The sequence below is a fragment of the Canis lupus genome, chromosome 32, assembly GCF_048164855.1.
Source record: "Canis lupus baileyi chromosome 32, mCanLup2.hap1, whole genome shotgun sequence".
Classification (NCBI taxonomy): domain Eukaryota; kingdom Metazoa; phylum Chordata; class Mammalia; order Carnivora; family Canidae; genus Canis; species Canis lupus.
The window spans coordinates 31,935,801-31,957,106 of NC_132869.1; the positions used below are offsets into that span (position 1 = coordinate 31,935,801).

Below are 21,306 nucleotides of genomic sequence, written 5' to 3' on the forward strand. Positions count from 1 at the left end.
ATGCACAGACACAGTGGGCAGCTACTGGTAAGATCTGGGGGGCCTCTGACCCCATACCACGTTTCTTTAAAGTAGTATTCCTTATAGTACTGGAGCTTTTTAACAGAGAATCATCAAGCTAATGAAACTGGCAACAGAGAGAGAGAGAGAGAGAGAGAGTGTGTGTGTGTGTGTGTGTGTGTGTTGCTGGAGGTGGGGGGGTAGGGTTGTGGGCAAATCCTTTATCAACTCATTCAAAGCAGGAATGAGTAGGAATGGGCCCTAGGCTGGGAGGCTGAAGAGGGCAGGGGCGGGATGCAGGGAGGTGAGGAGGGGAGGAACTGACCTTGGGAGCAAGGACAGGGCCTGCCTGCTTTGGCTCTTCTCTGCTCCCTGCAGGCCACATATCCAGATCCCATCCCTCTTCAGTGACTGAAAAAGTCAGAACCCAGAAGGCCAACACAGCCTAGGGTGTGAAACTGACCTATATTCATGGGAAGATTTAGTGACCGTGCTTCATCATAGCCAGTCCCATTGCTGGCAGAGACCTAGACACATGCTGTAGACTGCAAGATAAGGTCCTTACGGGGTATCTAATGCTTCCAGCATCACCAGGATTCTTGTTTCTTTACTTATCCCTAATAAAGTTCAACAACCCAGGTTTAATCTGCCACGTGATGGAGAGTAAATCAGTCACCCTATCTGGACCTTAGTTGCCTCATTTTGGGGGAAATATTTTTATTTATTTATTTATTCATGAGAGACAGAGAGAGAGAGAGAGAGAGGCAGAGACATAGGCAGAGGGAGAGGCAGGCTCTCTGCAGGGAGCCCGAAATGGGACTCGATCCTAGGGCCCCAAGATCATACCCTGAGCCAAAGGGAGATGCTCAACCGCTGAGCCACTCAGGCATCCCTTAGTTGCCTCATTTTTTAAAAAAAAGATTTACTTGTTGGGGTGCCTGAGTGGCTCAGTCAGTTAAGGATCTGCTTTCATCTCAGGGTCCTGGGATCGAGCCTTGAGTCAGATTCCTCTGCTCATGCTCTCTCTCTTGCTCTACTCACTCTCTCCTCAAATAAATAAACAAAATCATTTAAAAAAAAAAAGATTGATTGATTAATTTGAGAGGGAGAGTAAGAAAGAATAAGCACAGGTGGGAGGGGCAGAGGGAGAGAGAGACAATTTTGAACAGACTCCCTGCTGAGCACAGAGCCCGAGGTGGGGCTTGATCCCATGACCCTGAGATCATGACCTAAGCCAAAATTAAGAGTCAGATGATTAACTGACTGAACCACCCAGATGTCCCTAGTTGCCTCATTTTAAATGAGATGACTGATGTAATCCAGTCTTCAAACTTCTTAACTAGAAAAGCCCAACATGTAAAACAAATGAAAAGAGAAATGCAGGGATGGAGAAGCCACATGCTCAATCCCCATTCCCCTTTCTCCTGTGTTGGCCCCCAGAGCGGGGGCTGTGGCTCCAAGGAACACAGCTTGAATATCACGAGGTCAGATGGACTCTATGTTCCCGTCTATCTCTAGCTGATGGGACTCCATGGTTCATTCTGGGAGCTGGTGATGAATGTCAAGGTGAACTGGGAGCCAAAGTGATTCTTACAGCCAAGTCCAGCAACCAGGCTACACGGGAAATTGGCCAAGCTTGGAGTTGGGGGGGATTCACAAAGTTAAGCAGACACAGCTTGCAGCTGCCCATGGAGAATTCATCCCTTGACTGAATTCGTTTGCCATATTTAAGATGAGGTTATTAAATCTTCCTTACAGAAGAACTCCAAATATATATATATATATATATATATAAAATTATACCCCCCTCTCCATGAGGCAGAGCTGAGTTCCTCTCCCCTTGAGTGTGGGCCAGACTCAGTGACTCACTAATAGAGCATGGAAAGGGAAAAACAGTAACCTTCCAGTGAAGAAACCTGGTTGACACCTTAATCAAGTCATCAAAATTAACATCACCAGTAATGAGTCATGTTGATGTCAGCTACCCCCTCCTAGCAGGGAATGAGAAGGGTACTTCACCTTGGTGGTATTCTTGCCCCAAGTTCAGAATCTCATGAGGAAAACATCAGACGAACCGAAACAGAGGGACGTTCTACAAATACCTGATCAGGACTCCTCAAACTCCTCAAGATCGTGAAAAACAAAGAAAGACAGAAATAGTCACAGACCAGAGTTCCTTTGTCCCCTGTATTTCCTGCACATTAGTACTTGGACCTAGAGGTTTGCTCAGATTCAGGTTTGAATTTCTGACAAAACTCTATAGGTGATTCCGTGCCTAAGGAGACATGACAACTAAATACAAGGTGGTATCCTAGATGAGATCCTGGAATGGAAAAAAGGACATTAATGTCAAGACTGGTGAGAGCCAGAGAGAGTCTGGAGTATAGTTAACAGTAATGTACTAATGCTGGTTTCTTAGTTCTGAAAAATATGGGTATGTAAGATGTCATTAGAATTAGATGGACTTGGGTAAGGGGTATCCAGGAACTCTGTGTGCTTATCTTTGTAACTTTTCTGTAAATCTCAAATAATCCTGCACATCTGAAAAATTCCAAAATAATAGTATCTACCTTACAGAGTTGTGATGATCAAATGGATACAAAGAGCAAAGAACAGCATCCAATGCACAGTAGATTTTCTATAGATATTAATTACTCTTATTATTACTACTACTTTGTGCCAACCCAGAAAATAGAAAATCATCCTATTCTATTTCATGTTCTATTGTACTGGAGTTCATATGGTCCGCAAATATTTCAGTGATGCTTGTGACACCGAGACTTGGTACATGTCTTCTGAATAAGGTTTCTGAATCAACTTGGAGGTCACGCAGTCCCATAAAAGTTTTTGTCCAATCTCATTAAAAACAATTTTTTTCAACTTCCACAATTATCAGTTCCTAGCCTTCTCATTTCGTCTGCCTACTGACTCCCCACTCTGCTCGATTATCTTAAAGCAAATCCCAGACATAATAGTATGTCATCTGTAAATATTTAAGGATGTGTGTCTCAAAGGTAAGAGCTCCTTTTTAAAAACTATAGCCACAGTACCTATCATACTTCTAAAAATAAAAATAATTCCTTAATATCAATACCCTGTTGGTGCCAATATTTCCCCTATGGTGTCATAAAGGTTTTTCACAGTTTGTTTCATTGAATCAAAATCCTATTAAGGTCCCTCTGTTGTAACTGATTGAGAATGTCTCTTAAGTCTCTCTTTTTTTTTTCTTAAGTCTCTTTTAATCTACAGATCTCCTTCTCCCCTCTCTTCTCTTTTCCCTGCTTTTTTCTCTTCCCTCACTCTTTTCTCTTTCTCTCTTTCCCTCTTTCCATCTCTCTCTTTTTCTTAAAATTCATTTGGTGAAAATACTCAGTCTTTTGCCCTGCAGTTTTCTTTTCCAGTTCTGGCTGACCCATTGTGTTGTTGAACATGTTTCTCTGTCCCCTGTATTTCCTATGGATTAGAAATTGGGTCTAGAAGTTTGATCAGATTGAAGTTTGAGTTTCTGATAGAACTCCATAGGTGCTTCATTAGGAGCATACACAGCTGTCTCTCTGTATTATTAGCAGCTTTTGATGATCAGTATCTAGAGTCATTCATTCAATGTGGGGGATGGGAGTAAAAATCATCATCACTGGGGCACCTAGGTGGCTCAGTTGGTTAAGAGTCTGACTCTTGATTTCAGCTCAGGTCAAGATCTCAGGGTTGTGAGATCGAGCCCCATGTTGGGCTCTGTGCTGGGCATGGAACCTGCTTAAGATTCTTTCTCCCTCTCCTTCGGCCCCTCCCCCCTCAAAAAAAATCATTATCATCATCCCATGACTTGCCCCATGCTGATACCTTTACTTGGAAGGGACAGCTTCTTTTAGACCAGTAGAATGTCCTGAGGGTTTGGAGCTCCTTAGCAGGATGCAGACTTTCAAAGTTGTTACTGCCCCGTTGGCATGGTGTGGAAGTGGGGGTCTCTACTGATTGGTTTGGTGGGGCCTTCCCCTCAGCTTTGATCAAAGCAATCACATGGTAGGCCCCAGGGTTTGGCACAGGCTCTGGGATGCACACAGGCTCTTTTTCATGGGCTCTCACAAATGCACTGGGCATGGGCAGAACTGCCTCCTGCATCAGCCAAGACACAACCCAAGACATAACTCTAAAAGCCACACCCTCCCTTTCAGCAGCCACAAGTTGTTTTTTGACCTAACATTCTTGGCTTCAGGGCCAAAATAGTGACGACTTCTCTTTCTTTCCTTTGCAACATTAATTCCTTCTATTCTATAACTCCTTTCAGGTGAGGGTTTCAAGAGCTTTCAAAAACACTCTCTTACCTAATCCTCCCAGCACTTAAGTGAGTAGGGAAGGTGACTAGCAGAGAGCTCCACTCCCCAGGCAGGGAAACTGAGCCCAAAGAGCTCAGCTGGACTACTTGCTCTCCTGCTCTGGCCTAAGGCCTATGCTTCAGATCTTGCCTATACGAAGACAAAGACTGTCTTGTAAGTCCAATACCTTCCCCTGGGGAATCTTCCTACCTGTGATATTGGAGGAGCTAAGAAGCTCTCAGCAAGACAGGTTCCAGTCAGCTTGTAGCAAATTATCCTGCCTAGATTTTCCACAAAAGCAGCAATTTTAAGCATTCTGTTCTACTCTCAGGCTGTGTGTGATGCCATGTGTTTTGATCAGGGATTTAGTAAACAGTCACCATACATATTGGAAACAAGAACAGAAACATTATCCTCCCTTGACCCAAATCCCAGCTGCCAGTCCAGAAATACCACATGCAGCTCAGGAAAGATGTGCAGGTGCTGGAGAAGACATAGAAAAGGATGTCCAAAACAGCCCAGGAGGTGGGAGGACAGCCATGTACCCTCCCAAGATGGGAATGGGCTTGTACCAATCTGCCTAGAGTCCCTCATGCTTGAGGCCAACAGCCAACACTGGGAGACAGATGGCCAAGGTGGAGGCGGGAGTGGGGAAGAAACAAGAAACTATGTTGCCCACAAAGGAGGGAAAGTGAACACAAGGACTGGATCCAGGAGTAGAACCAGACCCATCCCACATAAATCTCTGCAACATGGGCAAAACCAACCTGCCCAGCATTGCTCTGCCTATGCCATCTCCTGGCACCCCAACAAGAGGGCTTCAGCACCAACCAACACCAAATGGTTCCAGCCCACCATACCGGTCCACCTGGCTCCCCCATGCCAGCCCTGACTCCTCTGGTACCATAGCAACACCTACCACCAAGGTCTATACCAACCTGAATCAGACACATATAGCTTTTGCCAGTTTACCAAAAAAAGGCCAGAGTCAGAGAATCAGCTCTTAGCATCAGAGGCCACAGGCTTCAGGGTGACCGATCAGAAGCAGGAGACACTAAAGTAACTTCTCTCCTCATATTATGTTCTGGTTTATATGATACATATTGGCTCCTGACACTCCCCAGCTAAGGATGTACAGAAGGGTCTTATGTCAGGACCCTCAAGAAACAAACTCCCCACAAATTGCCAAAGCAGACAGAGCCAAACAAGGAAAGTTGTCTGAGATCTCCCAGTGCACAATAAAACTTGGCAAACCTCATAGAACCATGGAAATAAAGGGAACTTCTCACCATCACCCTCACTTCCTAGATGGGACAACAGAGACCCAGCAAAGGGAATGGCCCTGCCCAAGTTCCCTGTTCTCCCAGGCAGCAACAAATCCAGGACCAGACAGGTCTCCTGACGGGCAGCCCAGTTCTCTCTCCTCTCCTCTCCAGTGTGCCTCAAGTTTCAGACAGCTTAGACCTGGCGCCTAAGGGGAAGGCCTGGCAGCTAGGGGAGGAGGAGGCCAAGTCCAGATTACATCAGTCTCACAGGGAGCCAAGCAGGAAGTGGAGACTACTCTTCCTTCCCACCCACAGGTAGCCTGGCTCCAACAAGTGGCCCAGCTCCAAGTAGCCACTGATAATGCAAGGAAAGCTCAAAGACAGGGGTGGGCCCATCCTCACTTCATCACGCTCATCATCACACAACCCTTTCTCATGTACCCCCAAATGATGGGAAGGCATAAGATCCCCTCAGCTCATAATCTAGCCAACCCAGTGCCCCCCAATTTTCCCTCTGCTCTCCTATCACGGCAACCTGTCTTCTGCTCACACCTGTCCAAGATGTCCACCTCCTCTTAGCTCCAGCCAGAGCTTTCTATCCTTGAAGAGCTAGTTGGAAGGCCCCTCCTCCAGATAGCCTTCTTTGCCTCCTGAAGTCCTCCCTCTGATCTCCCAGCCCTGAACAGTTAGTGCTAAGAAGGAAGGCAGAGGCATCCTCCTAGAAGGCATGTGCTTACTCTGCCCTGGGATTCTTCCTAACTCACTGGGACAGTTCTCTGATGGGTCTACTAATTTCTGTGGTTTAACTCTTATGTTTTTTTTTTAATAATAAATTTATTTTTTATTGGTGTTCAATTTGTCAACAAACAGAATAACACCCAGTGGTTTAACTCTTATGTTGGAAAAGTACCCAAGAGTAAGACCAAGAGACCTCCTTTCTAGCACATCAAACAGCTTGGGACACACAGCAGTGTTTGATAAATGCCATTTAGCACTACAGTGCTATCATATCAAGAATGATACAATCTAAATGACCATCAACTGACACATGGATAAGTGAAAATTTGCTATATCCATACAAAGGAATATTATTTGGCAATTAAAAGGAATGAAGTTTTTGATGCATGCTGAACATGGATGAGTCGTAAAAAACATTATGATAAGTGAAAGAAACCAGTCATAAACACCACATATTGTATGATTCCACTTATATAAAATGACCAGCATAGGCAAATCCACAGAGATAAAATTAGATTCATGGTTGTATAGGGCTAGAGGGATTGGGGGACATGGGGAATGACTGTTAACGGGTATAAGGTTTCTATTTCAGGGTGATAAAATGTTCTAAAATTGATTGTAATGATGATGTGCAAATCTGAATATACTAAAAGCCATTAAATTGTGTAACTATAAAGGGTAGGTGAATTATTTTACTTAAAGAGATTTTTTTTAAAAAAAGAAGGAAATAAAAAAAAATAAAATAAAATAAAAAAAGAAGGAGATATAAAAATACTCACATCCTTTTACTGAGTGATGTCAACTGTGCCTAAAGAGGTATAAAACCCTTCCACGTACATCCATCCTGGGTCTCATCTCAAAATCCTGTACAGTCACTATTATCTCCCTTTTTATAGACCAGGAAGTTGAAGCTTAAAGAGATAGCTAACTAGCCACAGACCTGGAACCCAAAATCAGATGATCTGAGTCCAAGTACAGTGCCCTTTGGGAATGACCTATGGAGAGACTTCAAAAGAAGAAACAACTCCATACACAAGGAAAAGCTGGAAATAAAACATCTTCAGCTAAGGAACTGCCGTAGAGTACAGCAACATGAATGTGATAAATAGGATCACCGCGTATTATAAAAATGTTAAGTAAACATGTGCAAATGGTATGTACAGTTTGATTTCCGTTTTTGTTTTGTTTTAAATACACTTGTGTGACCAAAACATAGTAGAGAACATGGGTGCAAAAATGTGCTGGGATGATGAATAGCCAAATGAAAACTTTCCTTTAAAAATTTCCTGTGTTGTTTTAACAGTAAAAAAAAAAGAGAGAGAGAGAGAGAGAGAGAGAGGGAGGGAGAGAAAGAGAGAAACTAAACACTTGAATGAACACCCCCCACCAAGCAGCACAGCAGAGCACTATAATTATCCAGTCAGGGGTGAATTCCCTGGGGAATCAGCACAGGCCACTGAGCCGCAAGGTCACCAACAGCCTTACAGGCAACAAGGGGAAAAGGCAGGACCCCGTTTGTAGTCTGCAAACATAAGATCAAAAGGGGCACAGGAGAGTCAGCCAGAATTTATTCAGTCACTACTGATCTTTCCTTCAAAATGTTCCTTGTGTCCCTCTCATGGCATTCAGCACATTTTACTGGAATTCTCTTTTTATATATTCTTCTTCCTCAGGAGACTGAAGTCCTCAGGCAGAGCCAGGAATCACTCATCCTTGTATCCACAGGCACCCGATACAGTGCTGGACACACAGTAGGTCTATGGTACATGTTTTCTGAATGGAATTGACTAATCTCTCTTCATACCTGCCACTATCTTGAGCGAGACTGTTGCACACAGATACACTTTGTGCCACCTCCTGATCAGCATTCCTGCCCACAATCCTCCACCCACACACCCTCCATGTCCATCTTCCTGAAATGCTGATATCATTTCATTCTCCTCTGCTCTACCTGTTTACCCCTTCCCATCAAGCCTGAATGCCTTGGCCAGGCCCCAGGGCCCTTTCATCACCTGGCCCCATTCGACCCACCCAATTATCCTCTAGCTTCCCAGCAGGCGCAGCCCAACACACTCATTCCCACCTCCAGGCTCCAACTAGCCCTGTTTGCCTATCCTGAGATATCTCCTACCTACTCAACTCCCACCTTTGTTTAAAATCAAGTTCCAACTCCTCCTGAGGCCTTCCTGACCATGCCCACCCCCAGGGATCCTCGCCTCTGGATGTGTCAGCTCCAAAGCTGAGTATACCTAATAATCTTTTTGTACCCCTTTCTTTCCGTGTTTGTCTTTTTCCCACTCTCAAACTAGATTAATCTTCTTAAGGGCAGGGCAGGGTTACACTTCATCAGTGTGACCCACCACACCCACTGTTAAGACAGGCACATTGTAGAAGCGCAATACATCTGCAAACCATATTGGTGGTTACATCTCAAAATCTGCAATATAGCTGTGGTTAGTAATGAAAATAGGTTTTTTTGTTTGGTTGTTTGTTTGTTTTGTTTTGTTTTCCGGGTGGTACAGAGACTGGTTCTAGGCAGCTGCACAACTGGAGCATGAGTAGGAGGATTTCTCAAAAGGGGCTTAGAAACTTAAATCTATACCATTAAAACAGCAGAGTCCTCTCTAGCTCCTGATGGTGCCCAGTAGCTTCCGCACCACCTAGAAATTTGTTAGAAATGCAAATTCTCAAGCCCTACCCCAGACCTCCTGAATCAGGAATTCTGGGAGTCAGGCCTAGCATCTGTGGTTTAACAAGCCCCCCAGGGGATTCCAACATCCACCAACGTTTGAGAACCACTAGTGCAAACACTTAAGAGGAATATCCTGGTATATCTGAAAGAGCACTTCCTCCTGTCTCTAAAAACTGTGTATGGATGTGATTTTTAGCTCCTATCTTCCTGTTTCCTATTATCTCTACTGCCACTAAAATTGAAAACTGCAGTTGGGAAAATTAGCAGAGAGTACTGAGCTATTAATAATAACTATTATTAATAGTTAGTACTAATACCCAGCCCTAGTAGTAACAGCAGTACTACTACTTGCTACTAGTACCAGCAATAACAATTATCAGCTTCTCAGTACTCTCTGCCAATTTTCCCAACTAAACGGTAGTTTCCAGGAGCAGTAGTAGAGAATAAAATTTATGAGGCACTGGGTATATGCATTCATGACCCTTCCAGGGTGACCATGTTCCCCATTTGTCTCTCAGGTGGGTTTTTTTGTTTTGTTTCCTTTTTAAAGATTTTATTTATTTATTTATTTGAGAGAGAGTGAGAGGGAGAGGAAGAGAAAATCCGAAGCAGACTCCACTCTGAGCGCAGAGCTCAATACAGGGCTCCATCCCACGACCCTGAGATCATGACCTGAGCCAAAACTAAGAGTCCAACACCTAAATGGCTGTACCACCCAGGTACCCCAGCTTCTCAGTTTTGACCAGTGATTTCTCATCATTCCCTAACTCCAGAGGACAACTGGAGACAAAGGCTACACTAGCTGCCTTCTCAATCATCTTGATTTGCAGTTTGCACTTGAATCATTCTAAGCCCCTACCAAAGGCTGTGGTCTCTACTTTGGATACCCGCCCCCACCTCTGAAAACACTGGGTCAGTCTCCTGGCATCTCCAGTTATATTCCATCCATGAAGACAAGCTTTACATGCTCTCATTCTTCAGCACCTGTCCAAGGGCAGATCACTGGGAGGCATGGGGTTGTGTGCACAGCAGCATCCCAGCTTCCTGCAATCTTGTTCATAAACTGTGGATGCTTGTCCTGACCCCATCCATCAGAAGAGGGTTCAAGAGGAGACTGCAGTTTTGGGGAAGAATATACAAGGCATAGCATCACCTTGTAGAGGTGGCTGACTTGCTCTGTGGTCTCCTGGTCTTGGGAACAGAGCGAGAACAGATACCCAGGGCTACTTGGCAGAGGGCACCTGATCTGGGCCCTTAGGCTCAGCAAGTAATCAGGGCAAGGGAAAATATGAAGCCATAAAGTGAAGGGGTCCTCAGTAAAAATGGAGCATATTGGAGAGGAGGAAACACAGGAGGAGGGCTGGCTCAATCAGTAGCTTTGCACCCTCAGCAGTGTGACTGTGGGTAGCTAATTGCTTCCCATCTGTGAGTCTCCTTTTCCCTATACAGCTGGAAAGTGAAGATGATCTCAAAAACTCCCACAAACAGCCAAGTGTTCAAAAGAAAAATGATGCTCCAGCCTTACTGACACTCTATGCCAGGGCTGCGGATGATGGAAATGTTCTGTAAGTGCGCTGTCCAACGTGGTAGCTCCTAGCCACACGGGCCTACTGAGCACCTGAAATGTGGCCACTATGCCTGAGGAATTTGTTTGTAATTTTATTTAATTTTAATTACTTTACATTTGAATTTAAATAGTCACACATGGCTGCTGGCTACTGCACTGTAACAGCACAGCTCTAAGTAAATTCATGAAATGCAAGTCGTTTAAAACCCTATCTCCACATAGTAAATGAAAAGTAAAAACTAACTTAATCTTCCAGTTTTAAAATGATTTAATTGATTTTTTTAAAGTATTTTATTTTCAAGTAATTTCTACACCCAACTTGGGATTCGAACTCACAACCCCAAGATCAAGAGTCATGGGGTCCACTGACTAAGCCTGCCAGGTACCCCTAACATGCTTTAAAGAGCAGAAACTCAGGACCCCTTAAGAGGCCCAGGATGCAGAGCCCCTATTCCTGGGTCCTCATCCCAGCCTTGTTCCCAGCCAGCTTCGTGGGGAGCCAAGAGCCCCATCACCAACTTTAGCTCCACCTTATCTCTCTGTGCCCCAGTTCCTTCTGTAAAGTGCACACCTGTCACTCTGACTTTCCTACATAGTTGTGAGGACACACTGCAAAGCTGTACCCTAAGGAACCTTAAAAGTACTAACAAACACATTATAGTCACCACTCACACCCCACATGAATGCTGTTAATGACCTTTCTGAAGCCTCACTAAATGGCCCTTTAGCCACTCAGAGCTGGGGAGAGGATGATGATAATGTGGCCAGGAGCAAGGGCAGGTGGAGAAAGTTTCAGGCTGCCACTGATTTATCATTCAACAAAATACAGGCACACCTCAGGGATATTGCAGATTCAATTCTAAAACCACTGCAGTAAAGCAAATATCACAATAAGGCAAATCAAATGAATTTTTCAATTTCCCAATGCGTATAAAAGTTATGTTCACACCAGGGACGCCTGGGCGGCTCAGTCAGTTTAGCTTCTGCCTTTGGCTCTGGTCATTATCTCAGGGTCCTAAGATCAAGTCCTGCATCAGGCTCCCTGCTGAGGAGCCTGCTCTCTCTTTCTCTCTCTCTCTCTCTCTCTCTCTCTCTCTCTCTCGTTCTCACACATGCACTCTCACTCTATCAAATAAATAAATAAATAAAATCTTTTTTTAAGTTATGTTTATAATATACTGTAGTCTATTAACTATGCAATACCATTATACCTTAAAAAACAATATATAGGGGATCCCTGGGTGGCTTAGCGGTTTAGCGCCTGCCTTTGGCCTTGGGCATGATCCTGGAGTCCTGGGATCGAGTCCCACGTCAGGCTCCCTGCATGGAGCCTGCTTCTCCCTCTGCCTGTGTCTCTGCCTTTCTTGCTCTCTCTATGTCTATCATGAATGAATAAATAAAATCTTTAAAGTATATATATATATATATATATATATATATATATATATATATATATATACCTCAATGAAAAATGCTTAATTGCTAAAAACTGCTAACCACCACTTGACCTTTCAGTGAGTCATAATCACTGACCACATAGATCACCATAACAAATATAATAATGAAAAAGTTTGAAATAATGCAAGAGTTACCAAAATGTGACAGAGCCACAAAATGATCAAATGGTGTTAGAAAAATGGTGCCAAAAGACTTGTTCAGTGCAGGGTTGCTACAGACCTTCAATTTGTAAAAACAAAACGTAATAAAGCAAAGCAGGATAAAATGAGGTATGCCTATATTCTATGTGGCTTAGATGCATTCAATAAATGTAATAAATCAATCTGCCAAAAATTCTGCTTTGAATTTATCTTACAATTATACCAGTACAAACATGGCACAAGAGTTTGTCTTATTTACTGCAGAATCCACAGTGCCTGAAATCATGCTTGGTAGTTAGAAGGTGAGTAAATGCTACATGCAGATACGCAGATGTACAAGGATGCTCATTGCGGTAACAATTCAAATGTCTACCAACAAGGGCACTAATTAAATTCATTATGGTCCATCTATAACAGGTGGTACAAGTAGCTGTGAAAAAGAACCTTTCTATCTCACACATACACACAGATCTGGGGAAAAGCACAAAATTTAAAAATCAAATTGCAGAACAACATTCTGATCCCATCTATATGTCCCTCTCATCCCACCTACATTCTAAAAACTACAGATTATGCATATATATGGTTGTATATGCATAGATCATTTCTGGAAGGATACATAGAAACTTAACAATGGTCACCTCTAAGGAGAGGCCAGAGAGGTTCAGGAGGATGGGGCAGGAAATATCCAATGCATTATTTGATTTTCTTTTTTATTGACTAGTTTTCTTTTTTCAACTATAAAAGTTAAACATGATCATGTTAGAAATTATATCTGGAATGTCACGTGGGCCTATATATATAACTGAGGGAATGACAAAAAAAATGTTTACATTGTAATGCAACTGGGGAAAATGGGATATAAATTGTACCTTCGGTGTGATCATACCGTGAAATAGACAAAAAAAGAACAACGTACAGATGCAAAACCCTGACACAGCCCCTGACAGTCTAGTCCCTGAAGACCTGAGGCCCCTGCCATCCTCACCCTGAGCCAATCCACAAGGTGGCAACCAAATCATTAAGGAGCCTCTCATTTCCACAGCCAGAGCACAGGAGGCAATCATAGTAACACTGCAAATGTCCTGAAAAGTGAGACCAGGTCCAGCTCCCTCACTCTGAGGGAATATGGAGGTGGAGTAAGCCTGATTTAACTCTCCCCACGGGCTGAGACTTTGTTCTTTGTTACTGAGATATTTTGGGCTGGAAGCTGCAAGCTGGAGGACCTAAAGTGAATCTGTGCAATCTTAAAAGACCAGAAACTAGCAGCTTAAATTCCACTAGGTGCCTTTGAGATTTAGTAATTAGAAAAAAAAAAAAAAAATGAAGGCAGGCACAAGGTTTCCAAGCCGCTGAGAGGTCTCTGATTACCTTCAATAGCCCTATGGACACAAATACCTCAGGAAAACAGAAGTGTTCGCTTCAGGAAGGGGCAAGAATTTAAAAGCAAAGAACCTAAGGGGTGGAAGGCCCTGAGATACTATCTAGCCCAACCCCTACATTGCCAGAAAAGGACTGAGCCCCAGATAAGAATGCATTCCTTCTAAAATAAGTGCAGACCCAGGAAAGAGGGTGTTATTAAGTGACCAATTGAGGCTTCCTGGCAGCGACTGGGAAAGCAGGCTAGATTAGAGAAATTATCCCTTCTGGAAAAATACAGTTGGCTGCACATCACATGGAAACCACAGGAAGCAAGGGCCCAATCCCTTACAAGAGTTCCAGCCTCACATGAATAAATCATGATGCCATTGCAAGCATGCATGTTCCAGATAGAAATCTCCTGCTTCTGGACTAATTAGTCATTTCATTTAGTAAATCCCAACCTCCTTTGGGTGTGGCTGGCAGCTTCACCAGAAAGAAACACCTTCCAGGTAGGGTTCTGGGCTGGGCGGCTCTGTGGCCTAAGTCCTTGTGACGTGGCAGTGACACAAGTCAAGTGTGTTTATTCACCTCATTTTCCTCTAACTGGGCTCCATGATAGCCTTCCCGGGTCCCAGAGAACATGACCCTAGGGAAGTGGGGTTCTCTCAAAGACTCCTTACAGAGAAAAGCATGCATGGCCCCACCTGCCGTTTGGTTCCCTGAGGAGAAGCCCTGCTGTGGGTGGCGGTGGAGGACTGGGTGTCTCTGACCTACCTCAGGCACAAGGAGAACTTTCATGTTGGCCAGAGCCTGCCATTATCAGACGTGATCCTTCAGAGACCTGAGGGCTGTTGGGATATCATACAATGTTCAACCTGAAGAGGACCTTACAGAATATCTAACAGCTCAACACTCTGGTTTTCCACAGGAAGAAGGAGGACTGAGGAAGTGAGTGACTTGTTCACAGCCACCCAATATTTACGAATAAATCATCCAATTCCTGGGCTTTCATTTCTCCCTACAGCCCTCAGGTCTCTGAAGGAGAGACCTCAGGTCCTAGATGAAACCCACAGTCCACATCTTCCGATGCCAGATGAGCAGCTAATGGGCCACCAACAGTTATTTATCAGACACTGCATGCAAAGTATAATGGGAGCGTACATCTAATGGAAAAAATAGACCTGATTCCCCAGAAAAGTTAACGCCATTAAATAAAAACATGACTCACCACCAGTAGGGGAGGAAAAAGAAATTACCAGACAAGCAAGAGGCATGGAATAAGGAAAAATCCCAAGAAGAGGCAGCCAGAAAGTATAAGGAGATCTAGCCAGAGAAGGAGAGCAGATCTTTGCAGGGTAGTCAGTCAGGGTGAGGCGGCAGGAGAGGGCACTGCATGGTGACCTCTGGGGCCCTGCCATGCCAAGAATATCCCCTCTCCTTCCTATGCCATACACCAGGAGGACAGCATGTTCCAGGTGGGAATTACTGCTCTGAAATTCAAAAGCAACTAATGCCAGTGCTCTATGTGCATTTTATACAAAAGCCTCCCATTGCCAGTCTTTGGGGGCCAAGACCCACTCGACCATTGCTTCAAGGGGCTGCTTGGGGAGAAGAGGCAATGCATGAGCACAAGGCCCAGCCTGCAATGAGAGCATTGACCCCAAAGGTCTCAGGCAACTCCAAGAGGAAAAGGGGGTAGCAGGTATAGTGAGTTTAATAGTAGTCCCTAAAAAGATATTCTATGTCCTAACTTCCAAAATATATGATTGTGGCCCTATTTGGAAAGAAGGTCTTTGAGGATGTAATGAATTTAAGGATCTTGAGATGAGATCACCCTGGGTTACCAGGGTGGGTCCTAAATCCAATGACAGTTGTCCTGATAAGAATGAGGCAGAGGGAGACCAGACAAAAGAGGAGGACACATGGAGGCACACAGGGGAGAAGGCCATGTGAAGACAGAGGCAGGGAGATGCAGCCACAAGGCAAGGAATGCCAAGGCTTACTGACAGCCGCCAGAAGCTAGGTGAGGGGCAGGGAAGCCATTCTCCCTGAGAACCTCCAGAAGGAAGCAACCCTATCAGCACTTTGATTTTGGACTTCTGGTCTCCATAACTGTGAGAAAATAAATACCTGTTGTTTTAAACCACCTAGTTTGTGGCAATTTGTTATGGTGGCTCCAGAAAACTAATACAGCAGGGCAGGGGGTGGGGAAACAGGCTGGGGAGTCTCGGGAGTTCTAGGAGATGATGTCACTCGTGTTTGTGTAACAGAGGTCACAAGACAAGGCAGCCTCTGGCTCCTGAGGACTTCAGGCCAGCTGGATACAGGGGCCATGAACAGGAGCTTGCGTGTTCCCATCAGGTATGGCTATGACAGTGGGGCTCCCTGCCTCTTGGTTCTCTGTCCAGTGCTGTGGTCTTGTCCATCCAGCCCAGGCCCTCCACAATGGATTCTCTTTATCAGTGAGTCCCCCAAAAGTAAGTGGCAGCATCCAGTGATTTTTTCAGAGTCCATTATCATCGGCAGTGTGGTTCAGTGGAAAGTATTCTGGCTTTGGAGTCAAACACACTTGGGTTTTGTGTTTTTTTATTATAATTATTTTTAGTAATCTCTACACCCAATGTGGGCTCAAACTCACAACCCCAAGATCAAGAGTTGTGTGCTTTTCCGAGTGAGCCAGCCAGGTGCCCCAAACAGACCTGGGTTTAATCCCAGGATGAGTTGGGATTAGAGTGACTGACCTCTCTGAGCCTCAGTTTTCTCATCTGTAAAGTGGGGCAAGCATCTGCTACCTCACAGAGCTACTCTGGCCATTAGAAATAGCACCGGTAAACCGCCCAGCCCATGGTCTGCTTGATAACAGGAGTGCAATAGGTGGTAACAATTATCACCATTATTCACATGAATAATGAAGTGGAACACTGGCCTGAGCCCACCTTGTTCTCATTGCTGTGGTGAATACAAAGACAGCCTCAACCCGGGGGCTGCCCTCAAGGGCTCTCACTGAGCAGAGAGTTGCTGAGCATCTACTGTGTTCCTTCTGTTTAGTCCCTCCTTCCCCAGGCACTGGCTGTGACCACAGCCCCCAATGTAGCTCCAAGAGACACCCAACACACACTCGTTTTATGAATAACTAAAAAAAAAAAAAAAAAAAAAAAGTGACACCGACTGAGTCACCCACCTCTTAAAACATTGTTTTTCGCATCTGCAAAATGGGACTAATAGCATCTACCTATTCTGCTGCCTCACAGGGTGAATGTGAAGACCCAACAGAGACAGTAGCCACAGAAGCCATAGAGGCAAAGCCCCAAACTGTACCTCAAGGCCTAAGGAGATTGGCTGTGCTGGGCCTATTTCAGGACAATGGCAGGTCCACATCTTAACTGGGTACAAACCTCCCTGCCTCCCCTGGTCTGGAGTCAGGAAACCTTGACTCGACTTCTGACACTGCCTCTTCCTAGCTATGTGACCAGGTCACTTAACCCAGCCTGAGCCTCAGTTTTCTGTAAAAGAGAGAGCTCATTGCTTTTGCTGATCTAGAAATATAGCTATGAGAACTAAACGCGGTATATGTGAGTATGCTTTGCAAACTGTAAAGCTCTATACAAACATAGGAAATTACCATGATTATCATGTCAAAAACAGGTACTCAACACTGGTGTGAACCTCAGAGGAACAAAGACTCCTAGGCCAGAGAGAGGAAAGCACAAATACCCCTGCTCCTTTCAATCTGGGCAGCTTTGAACCCTTCTCCATCAAATTTCAAAGTTCTCTATGGCTTTGCCAGGAAACCAAAAATATTCTACCCACAACTCTGGAGAACCACAAGATAAGCCATTTCTATAATGGGTGCTGCTGGGCTTCAAACAACTCGGCTGCTTGGGACAAAAAGAAATAGTTTTTAAAAAAAACACCACATACCACAATTCAGCCACTCCTCTAGAACACATATCTTTTCTCCTAAGAAAACTAAAAAAAAAAAAAAAAAAAAGGAAACCAACTTTAACAGATTAAGTCCAACTCTGAGATATTCATTCTTGGAAGGCAGGCCTTCCTGGATGATGGGGCATACAGAGCATTCTCCAGTTACAGTGCTCAGGCAGAGAGATTTCCAGGGGAAGTGGGCGAGGAAGTGGGGCACCAGTCCCAAGGGCTGTGAGGACTGGATCTAGGAGCCCAAAGAGGCAATCGCTGCCTCAGATTCAGAAATTAAAGCTACTAATCCAGTTAAAGAGCTAAACAACCATAAGATTCCTTTAGTGGTTGTTTTCATTCACCAGGCATAAAGAAGGTCCAGAGACCACTTTCTCCTCACTCATAGGCCTTGATGCCAATACCTCAAGCTCCAATTCCTTTCTCCTCAGCAAATGCATCCCCCCTCCCCTCCCCACCAATCTCATAAGCAGTTAGCAGATAAAAGGCCCTCTGGACTGGCCAGAACTATCCTCAAAGGAGGTCTACCTATCTCATGGTTCTCTTGGCTCTACCAGCTCCTTTGGGTCACCCCGGGGCCAAGGAGGCAGACACACCCAGTCCTGGGATCAGGGCTGACTCACAAGGAGCCTCCCTGTAGCTATTCACCCATGTTTTACACTTGGGGCTGCCTCTTTCTCCAAAGACCCTCAGTCCTGGGTGAAGGCTGCATGCACCTTGTTTCTTAGCTCATGCTCTCTTTGGAAGTTTCTGTTCTCTAGTGCTAGACCCTAAATCACTTGATAGGCAGCCTGGCATTGTGGGAAGAACACATGTTATGCAGTCAGGCAGATGTGGGTTTGACTCCAGGCCTGCTGCTGACTGGCTCTGGAGCTTTGGAAAGGTGACTGTCCTGGCCCTGGTTTCCTCATCCCTAAGAAGTAACTAATTCCTATCACACAGTTTTGTAAGAATTAGTAATAATACATGGAAGGCTCCTATTATATGGTTGGTGCTTAATTAGCAATAGTTATTATAATAATGGCACTGCCACCCCCATGCTCCAAAGTCTAAGGCCTAGTCCCTCCATACCTGGCTCCTGTCACCTTCAGCTCCCATATAACCACTCATCAGAGTGTCCTGTTCTTAGACCTGTCAGTTCTGGGCCAACCCAGGCCTCACCACTGGGGTGTATAGAGCTGGCAAACAGAAAGCATTCAAAGCAGTGTTTGTTTACTTAGGAAAAAAATATCCTGTTATTTCACAACAGGTTTGCCACCAGAACACAGGTGTCATGAAAACCACCACTAAACCTAAACCAAAATGGGAAAGGAAAAGACTCACATCATCGTCATTGGATATATGCCTCAAGGATGCAAGTATCCACTTATTTAAGATTTGGGCAAGTCTACCACTACTGGCCATCTGATCTACAAAAGTGGTGGAATCGACAAAAGAACTATCGAAAAATTTGCGAAGGAGGCTGATGAAATGGGAAAAGGCTCCTTCAAATATGCCTGGGTCTTGGATAAACTGAAAGCTGAATGTGAACATGGTATCACCACTGATATCTCCCTGTGGAAATTCGAGGCCAGCAAGTATTATGTGACCATCATTGATGCCCCAGGACACAGTCTTTATCAAAAACATGATTACAGGCACATCTCAGGCTGACTGTGCTGTCCTCATTGTTGCTGCTGGTGTTGGTGAATTTAAAGCAGGTATCTCCAGGAATGGGCAGACCCGTGAGCATGCCCTTCTGGCTTACACACTGGGTGTAAAACAACTAATTGTTGGTATTAATAAAATGGATTCCACTGAGCCACCCTACAGCCAGAAAGAGATATGAGGAAATTGTTAGCAAGTCAACATCTACATTAAGAAAATTGGCTACAACCCCGACACAGTAGCATTTGTGCCTATTTCTGGTTGGAATGGTGACAACATGCTGGAGCCAAGTGCTTAACATGCCTTGGTTCAAGGGATGGAAGGTCACTGGTAAAGATGGAAATGCCAGTGGAACCACACTGCTTGAAGCTCTGGATTGCCACCAACTCATCCAACTGATAAAGCCCTTGCATCTGCCTCTCCAGGACATCTACAAAATTGGTCATATTGGTTCTATCCCAGTGGGCCAAGTGGAGACTGATATTCCTAAGCCTGGCATGGTGGTCACCTCTGCTCTGGTCAATGTTACAACTGAAGTCAAGTCTGTTGAAATGCACCATGAAGCTCTGAGTGAGGCTCTTCCTGGGGACAATGTGGGCTTCAATGTCAATAATGTATCTGTCAAAGATGTTCGTCATGGCAATGTGGCTGGTGACAGCAAAAATGACCCACCAATGGAAGCAGCTAGCTTCACAGCTCAGGTGATTATCCTGAGCCATCAAGGCCAAATCAGTGCTGGATATGCACCTGTGCTGGATCATCACACAGTTCACATTGCTTGCAAATTTGCTGAGCTGAAGGAGAAGATAGATCGTCGTTCTGGAAAAAAGCTGGAAGATGGTCCCAAGTTCTTGAAATCTGAGGACGCTGCCATTGTTGATATGGTTCCTGGCAAACCTATGTGTGTTGAGGGCTTCTCTGACTATCCACCTCTGGGCCATTTTGCTGTTCGTGGCATGAGACAGATGGTTGCTGTGGGTGTCATCAAAGCAGTGGACAAGAAGGCAGCTGGAGCTGGCCAGGTCTCCAAGTCTGCCCAGAAGAAGGCTCAGAAGGCTAAATGAATATTATCCGCAATACCTGCCACCCCTCCCCACTCTTAATCAGTGGTGGAAGAACCATCTCAGAACTGTTTGTTTCAATTGGCCATTTAAGTTTAATAGTAAAAGACTGGTTAATGATAACAATGCATCGTAAAACCTTCAGAAGGAAAGGAGAATGTTTTGTGGACCATTTGTTTCTTTGTGTGTGTGTGTGTGTGTGTGTGTGTGTGTGTGTGTCAGTTCTAAGTTATTAGTTTTTAAAATCAGCACTTTTTAATGGAAACAACTTGACCAAAAATCTGTCACAGGATATTATTCAGTAGGCAAAACACAAAGGTCTGAGGTACTTGGGAGATTCGGAAATTTCCTTCAGACTCTTCAAAGAAAAATATGTCATTTCTAACACATCGCCCTTTTGTAATTATAAAAGTAATATGTGATCATTGCAGACACTATGGAAAGTAGGAAAAGTATATGAAAAATCCAAATGAGTGACAATTTCACCATCTTTAGAGAATATTGTGGAGGATGTTTTGGTGTATTTCCTTGCATTCTTTTCTCTATATGCCTCAAGGATGCAAGTATCCACTCATTTAAAATTGAACAGATGAATACACAGGCCAGCCAGTGTCTACAAGAAAGCAGCAGTTGATTGCCCACGAAGGCTTCCTTGTCCTGTTTTCCATTCTCCCCAACCCTAAACAACTTGTTAGTGACATACTCCCACATTGCAAAACTACATCTCAGCTTATCAGCACTTGGTGAACTCTTACCTCTGAGTGAGTTAACATAGTCATCTCTGCTTTCCACTTTCATGTCACAGGGTCAATATTTACTAGCTGTGTTGCTAAAACAGGCTCTGGGCATGGACTCAGAGCCAAATGTCCCTGTCTAATCTCAGCAGCAGCAGTCCCAGTGGCACTGGGTGCTTTCCTGTGCCACAGGCCACAGCATCAGGTGAGTGACTCCTGCCCTAACTAAGCAGGTGGCCTCCAGCCTGGCAAGGATGCTTCATATAATCATCAAGTACAGGAGACTAGTGTCAGGAGACACTTAAATATTAGAGATAGTGTGTGGGAGGGTGGCCTGGGTAGCATAGTGGATTGAGTGTCTGACTCTTGGTTTTGGCTCAGGTCATGATCTCAGGG

At 44.5% G+C, this 21,306-nt stretch overlaps 1 protein-coding gene across 6 annotated transcripts in view; it reads right to left on the minus strand.

Annotated features, from left to right (window-relative positions):
• DAPK2 (death associated protein kinase 2) overlaps positions 1-21,306 on the minus strand; it is a 124,867-nt gene that overhangs the window by 74,003 nt on the left and 29,558 nt on the right. The gene's annotated exons all lie outside the window — the stretch shown is intronic.